The sequence below is a fragment of the Ailuropoda melanoleuca genome, unplaced genomic scaffold (assembly GCF_002007445.2).
Source record: "Ailuropoda melanoleuca isolate Jingjing unplaced genomic scaffold, ASM200744v2 unplaced-scaffold9814, whole genome shotgun sequence".
NCBI classification, from domain to species: domain Eukaryota; kingdom Metazoa; phylum Chordata; class Mammalia; order Carnivora; family Ursidae; genus Ailuropoda; species Ailuropoda melanoleuca.
In genome coordinates, this window is record NW_023255341.1 from 18,632 (window position 1) to 26,908 (window position 8,277).

The window sequence follows — 8,277 nt, forward strand, 5'->3', positions numbered from 1 at the left end:
TGGAATATAACAGGTGCTCAAGAAATATTTGTTAAAGAAATGCCTGATTGAATAAATTAACAAATGCAGTTGTCAAAAACTGATTTCTGGGCTTTTACAGGGACATACTTCAAACTCTTACAGTTTTGAGCAGAATGATTGAAATAGAAACACTAACAAGGATTTGGAGGAATCTATAGATAAACAGTGCAAGTTCTAAAGACCCTTAGTCAAGATGTCAAAGATAAACACTGAAGACCAGCTATTAAACTCATGCATTTGAAGTACAGACTTGGAACTGTTAGATGAGCCTGCAGCCTTTTTTGACAGATTTCATTTCTGTGGTGGACAGCTGATTCTAGCTTTAGTTTAGAGATGAGCTGACCTTTCTAACTATTGATTAAAATATTAAGGACAAACCCTTATGTTCAGCTGAGGATGGCATCATTATTTCATAAGCTTTTTTTTCCTTTTAGATGTGAGAGAAAAAACAGCATAAACTAAACATTTACTGCAGGGAGATTTTCTCCTTATTATTCAAGGATAAAATGCGACTAGGATGATGGGGTCAGCTATTCTCTAGCAACACAAAGCAATTTCTTTAAGTAGATCAAAATAGGCAGAAGGTATTCTGCAGCCTTTGTTAGGCATGTAGCAAATCCTAGAACACATAACCCTGGCTGAAGGCAGATTGTTTGAATATATGTAGCACTGTCATAACCCCCATTTCCTTTTGATCAATTAGTAAAGGACACAGATAATTCAGCAAGGTAAAATCAGTCTCTTTTCAATCCTATACAATATGGATCCCATATTAACTGCCATGGGTACAAATCTAGAGAAAAAAAAATACTTCTTTTCAAACCAGCTGGACCCAAATGTCTGCTTCCTTTCAGGAGGTGCTAGATGTCCCCATCCTGGGGCGGGGGAAAGCTTACTCCACTGCTACCTCCAACCAGTTGAAATGAAAAGGAAATAAATTTACTTGGATATGAATTGTTGGGAAGAGTCATCTGAAAGCTTCTGTGCAATTAACATAAGAGCTATGGATTTGAAGGCCAAAGCTGCGCAAAGCTATTAAACATGCAGAAGGTATGGAAGGCTTTCAATAAACACATTGCCACACACACATACAGGGCCATTCAAGTCTGATCTCTAAAACCATTTCATGTTCTGCTTTCTTTGTCCAATTTTGTGGTCTTCTATAAAAAAGAAGTCATGCAAACAGAGTTTCTTTGGGGTATTTAGTTTATTTTTAAAGCCTGAAACATCACACTAAGGCTATTATTGTCTAAAGCAATTCATAGGGGCTACCTTCTTAGTAACTCAACACTTCAGAATGCCTAGGAATAGCATCTAGACTTCTAGATTCTAAGAAAGGCACTGCATTTCCTAAGTGACTCCATGGAAGTACAGGGAAGGTTGCACTGCCATAGTCCAGTAAACATAAGTAAAACACCTGTGAAATATTTGTCCCTTTTCACTTTTAACTGCTTTTCTACCTCTGGTGGACATACTATTACTGAAGTTTTCTTTAACCCAGAGTGTATACACTGAGCTTGTTATTATTCTAAATGCCTAAATTCCTCTTCAAATGCAGATTTTCCTAATGTGGAAAAATTGACTAAGAGGAAAAAGTCCATGCTTTCTTTATGTTAAGGCTGACATATGGATGCATTCCTCAATTACAAATTAGAGCAGAGAGTTCCCATAAGATTAACATGGATCGCTAATGCCCTAAAGACCCAATCTGACCAAATACACATATACACATATGAACACATGTATGAACACATCACAAATCAGGACAGTCTCTTTGTACATTGGAAGCTCAAACATAACCTTAAGGCAGAGCCAAATCTTTGCATATACTATAAATATTCTTGCTCTCTACTTTAATATCACTGTTTAGTTAATATTTACTGAAAGAATTTGATCATATTTCCTCCAAAATTGTCTCCCCTCATCTTATTTTCCCCAGTAACTCAGTATTGAAACCTATAAGTCATTCTTTATTTCTCCTTTTCTTCCTTCTATTCTTCATTCTTCATGTTGTAGCAATTCTTTCATTGTTATATCTCCCTGGCTATGGCTTCCTTTCCAAATCAGCCACCACTCTGGAACTGACCTCTTTCACCTCCTACCTAAATACAGTAACAGTCATTCTATCTCCAGTTTCTCTTCTCTCCAAACCACATTCTAGACCATTAAAAGGTTAATTGCCTTAAAATTGCACTGTGCACATGCTATTCCCCACTTTCAGTGGTTTCCCATGTCTAAAGGATAAAGTTCTTATCCTGACTTGGGCCCACGAAACTTACCTCTCTCCATTCTTCTACATCTACCTCTACTCCAGCTAAAACAACTAAAAAAGGAACTGCCATTTAATTAGTGTCTACATATACCAGATATTATATGAGGCATTTTACATATAATTTGTGTAATCGTCACACCAACCCTATGAATTGAATACTTTTATCAGTATTCTGATGGAAGAGATTGAGACTCAGATAAGTGAAGGTTAAACAGTACCTACTTGGCTGCTTAGGATTTTAACCAAGATCTATCTCCCTGATTCCAATTATCAGGGCTCTTTTCATGGCATCTGCTATCTAGTCTTTTCATGCTTTTTTTTTCCAAAATAGGCTATGAATATTTCACCTCTGCCCTTTACTCATACTGATTTCCCTGTCAGGTGTGCTCATCCCATCTCCTCCCAACCCTCACTTTAAACACACACTTAACCCCATGTGTATTTGATCATTCCTTTGAAGTCCAGCATTTATGAGATTACACTTCTTCAACTAAATTTGTTCCTCTTAGGGGCTCTTGGGTGGCTCAGTCTGTTAAGTGTCTGACTCTTGATTTCAGCTCAGGTCATCAACTCAGGGTCCTAAGATTGAGCCCTGCTTCATGCTCCATGCTGGGCATGGAACCTGCTTAACATTCTCTCTCTCCTCTCCTTCTGCCCCCTCCCCTCTCTGAAATAAATAAATAAATAAGTTCTTATCATATGCCAGTTGTCACTATCATTTATTTTTTCATGAATGTGTTATCTTTTAAATGGATCATAAGCTCCTTATGGCCACAAATTTTCCCACTGACTTATGACCCTAACACATATTAAACACTTAAGAATTTTTTGTGGTTGTTGGTGATGATGATGGTAATGATTATGTCTAATCTTATAATTTCCTTCATCCAGATTTCCTGATGTGATCCTCACTGAATCTTGGTCACCTTATCAATACATAACATCAAAATTCAAAGCTAATTCATATAATGAAAAAGAAGACCCTCATCACAGGTTAGCAAGTACCAATATGTTCCCAAGAGTTTCTAGCACTAGAGTAGGCACATAGAAGATATGTATCAAAAATTTGCTGAATGGTTGATTTATGTTAAAATACCAAGTAAAAAATTACCAGAGCTCAGCACAATGGAAATTTAAATTCTAGAGTATGTGTGAAAGCTAAGGCTTTGTTGTCTCAATATAACTGAAAAAATATTAAACAGCAGAAATAATCAAGCTGGAAAGTCACAAAGTTTAAAATTGAGAATGTAGTCTAGCTATACATCACAAATATTATCCCATTTAAAAGAATAAAGTAGAAGTTACGATGAGGTTAATTAGAATTTGATATCATTCTGGGGTGCCTGGGTGGCTCAGTTGTTAAGCACCTGCCTTTGACTCGGGTCATGATCCCAGCATCCTGGGATGGAGCCCCGTGTCAGGCTCCCTGCTCAGCGGGAAACCTGCTTCTTCCTCTCCAGCTACCCCCTGCTTGTGTTCCCTCTCTGGCTGTCTCTCTCTGTCAAATAAAAAATTAAATCTTAAAACAAACAAACAAGCAAAAAAAGAATTTGACATTATTCTTTAGAGAAGAGGAAGTTTGTTAGCATGTTCAGATGGTTTCCTTATAGACAAAGTAAATCTTATATTTGTACATATTTTATACTTTGTATCTTCAATTATATGCATGTGATAAGATAAATGAAAACAAAGTACTTTTAACATTTGAACTCAATATGATTACTTTTTCATGAGTGTCTACAAACAAAAGAGACCTTTCACCAATTTGTTGTAATGGAAAGAGCACTAAATGAAGAGATCTGGATTCTAGTGCCAACTCCAGCTGTGTGATTTGAGACAAATCATTTCATCATTCTGGAAATTAATTTTGTATCTACATAATATGAAAAGTTCTCTTAGATAATCTCCAGCTCTAATATTCTAAAATTGTATATCATGGTACCAGGATTCTCTTATAGCATTAAGGAAAGGACAAAATAAGAGATGGTATGAGACTTCAAATAGCCAAAATCATACATACATACATACATACACACATACTATATCTATCTATCTATCATCTATCTATCTATATCTATCTATCTATCATCTATCTATCTATCTATCTATCTATCATCTATATATATATATCTACAGAGAAATAGATAAGGGCTTTTCTCAATACACCAATTATTATACTCTAAACCTTGTTTCCAGGAATGGAGTATGCTGTCTGACTATTTTACTTCCTTCTCTAAATCAAAACTCTGCTCAAGATTCATTTTCTCTATAAGACTAACCTAGACTAGCACTCCCTGGCATCAGTTACTCTAATCACTCCAGCAACTTTTCAGCATTTCAGCCTAAGGAGCTGGTAATAAAAAGGTAATACAATTGATTGCCACATAGTGTTTGTCTCATGTGCCACATGCTTCATGGATAAGAACCACTGTCTTCTCATTCCCTTGGAAATGCATGTAGCATAGCTGGGAGAACACAGGCTTCCAATAACATTAAGGAGTTAAATATCAAATGATACATAAGAATACTACAAGAAAATATAAGCAAATATGTATTTGACTCGAGGATAGGGAAGCACTGTCTATGCATAAAAGCAGTGAAAAATAATAAAAAGATGGATTGATTTGACATTGTAAGAAATTCAGAAGGCAAAAAAATGGTAAGATTATCTAGAGAAGAAAAATAACATTATTGTTTATCATATTTACAAATAACTGTTTTATGATAATAGCTAATGATCGCAAGAGGATAAAACACATAAAAATGGGAATGTAAATTGGTAAAAAAAAAAAACTTTCTGAAAGCTAAGCATATGGTGTTAAAGCCTTAAAACTGCTGGATCCATTGTCCTGGTAATTTTATTCTTAGAAAAATATCCTGTAAAATAGAGACATCAGAATAGAGAGCCCAGGGGCACCTGGGTGGCTCAGTTGGTTAAGTGACGCCTTCACCTCGGGTCGTGATCCTGGAGTCTGAGGATCGAATCTCACATCTGGCTCCCTGCTCAATGGGGACTCTGCTTCTCCCTCTGACCCTCTCTTTTCTCATGCTTTCTCTCTCATTCTCTTTCTCTCTCAAATAAATAAATAAAATCCTTAAAAAAAAAAAGAATAGAGAGCCCAGAAATAAACCCACACATATATGGTTAATCTATGACAACGGTGGCAAGAATATACAATGGGGAAAGGATAGACTTTTCAATAAATAGTGTTGAGAAAACTGAACAGCTACATCCAAAGGATGAAACTGGACCACTTTTTACACCATACACAAAAATAAACTCCAAATGGATTAAAGATTTAAATATAAGACCTTAATCCATAAAAGTTCTAGGAGAAAACATAGGCAAAACAAAACAAAACCAAACTCTTGAACATCAGTCTTAGCAACATTTTCTTGGATCTGTTTCCTCAGGAAAGGGAAACAAAAGCAAACAATTATTTGAACTAAAGTTATATTGCAGTAAAGGAAACCATCAACAACACAAAAGGCAACAAACTAAATGGGAGAAGACATTTGCAAATGATATGTCTGATAAGGGATTAATATCCAAAATATATAAAGAACTCATACAACTTGACACCAAAAATACAATCTGATTTAAAAAATGAGCAGAAGATGGGGTGCCTGGATGGCTCAGTAGGTTAGGCATCTGCCTTCAGCTTGGTTTATGATCTCAGGGTCCTAGGATTGAGTCCCACATCAGGCTTCTTGCTCAGTGGGGGGCCTGTTTCTCCCTCTCCCTCTGCCACTCACCCTGCTTGTGCTTGCTTTCTCACTTTCTCTCTCTCTGTGTCAAATAAATAAATAAATAAAATCTTTTAAAAAATAAAAAAGAGCAGATCTAAATAGACATTTTTCTAAAGACATACAAATAGCCAACAGACACATGAAAAGGTGTTCAACATCACTAATCATCAGAGAAATGGAGACCAAAACCACAATGAGACATCACCTCACACAAGTCAGAATGGCTAGTATCAAAAAGGCAAAAATAACAAGCATTGGTGAGGATGCAGAGGATGCTTTCTGCAATCTGCAGCATTCTCTATTGTTTCCCCAACACCAGGTCCAATGTGCTCATGGGCATTTATCTCTTGTTGTGTTTATAACACCCTAATTTACCTCTTGTTGTGTTTAAAACACCCTAATTTAACTCATCAAGCTAAAAAAAATCAAGGAGGAAAAATTCTTCCCTCTTTACCCAGAAATTAAAGTGAAATTTTAAGCTTAAGACTACTATTTATTGTCTTATCAGACAAAGGTCTAGTATCCAAAATCTATAAAGAATTTATGAAACCCAACACCCAAAAAACAAAAAATCCAGTCAAGAAATGGGCATAAGACATGGACAGACATGTCTCCAAAGAAGACACACAAATGGCCAACAGACCCATGAAAAAATGCTCCACATCCCTTGGCATCAGGGAAATACAGATCAAAACCACAATGAGATATCACCTCACACCAGTCAGAATGGCTAAAATTAACAACTCAGGAAATAATAGATGTTGGTGAGGATGCAGAGAAAGGGAATCCTCTTACACTGTTCATGGGAACGCAACCTGGAAGCCACTCCGGAAGACAGTATGGAGGTTCCCCAAAAAGTTAAAAATAGAGCTACCATACAACCCAGCAATTGCAATACTAGGTATTTATCCAAAGGATACAAACATAGTGATTCAAAGGGGCACATGCACCCCAGTATTTATAGCAGCAATGTCTTCAATAACCAAACTATGGAAAGAGCCCAGATGTCCATCAGCAGATGAATGGATAAAGAAGAGTGCTATATGTATATAATGGAATATTACTTAGCCATCAAAAAGAATGAAATCTTGCCATTTGAAATGACATGGATGGAGCTAGAGGGTATTATGCTAAGCAAAATATGTCAGTCAGAGAAGAACAAATATATGATTTCACTCATATGTGGAATTTAAGAAACAAATCAGATGAACAAAGGGAAAGGGAAGGAAAAATAAAATAAGACAAAAACAGAGAGGGAGAAAAACCATAAGAAACTCTTAATTATAGGAAACAAACTGAGAGTTGCTAGAGGGGAGGTGGGTAGGGGAAGGGGTAATTGGGTGATGAGAATTAAGGAGAGCACTTGATGTAATGAGCACTGGGTGTTATACGAGGAATCACTAAATTCTACCTCTGAAACTAAAAAATAAATAATTAAAAAATAAAAATAAAATAAAACTAGAAAAAGACTACTATTTGTTCATATTCATTTTTTACTTTATTTATTATAAATCTAATAAAAATACATTAAAATGTTTAAGAATTACTTATAAGCCAATAAAAACATCAAATGTTAACTGAATCATCTTCCTTATCTGGAAGCTGTAATGTCTTTTTTAACATCTTAAAAAAATAGTTTCTAATGTTTGTTAAAATAAAGCTCTTGAAGTTTTACTGACAAAAAAGTTGAGTTTTCCCTCTTTTACGAGTTCTTGACATTACTTGATATCAGAATTTAGTAGCATCCAGTATCCCACACTTGGCATCACTGAGGGATTAAACCAATGTTAGCCATGGTACAACTGGTTTAGCCCAGAGTGTACTATCTCATTGGAGAGAGAGAGAGGGAAGGAAGGAGATATGGAGGAAGGGAGGGAGGGAAAGAGAGAGAGAGAAGATAGAGGAGGAGATGCAGGAGGATGGAAGGAAGGAAGGAAGGAAGGAAGGAAGGAAGGAAGGAAGGAAGGAAAGGATAGGAGGAAAGACAGAAAGGAATAGAAGGAAGGAGAGAAGGTAAGACAAAAAGGAATAGAATAGACAGGGTGGGAGAGAAAAAGGAAGAACAGAGGGAGGGAAGGAAGGAATAAGGAAAGATAAAATGGAAAAAAAATATCTTGAGCATAGGAAGAGAAGAAGAGGAAATGGGGAGCATAACATGATGGGGAGTCAGTGGCTGACACAGATATGGTTAATCCAACCCTATTTAGTAATTAAAGTCTTGATATAGATTTTGT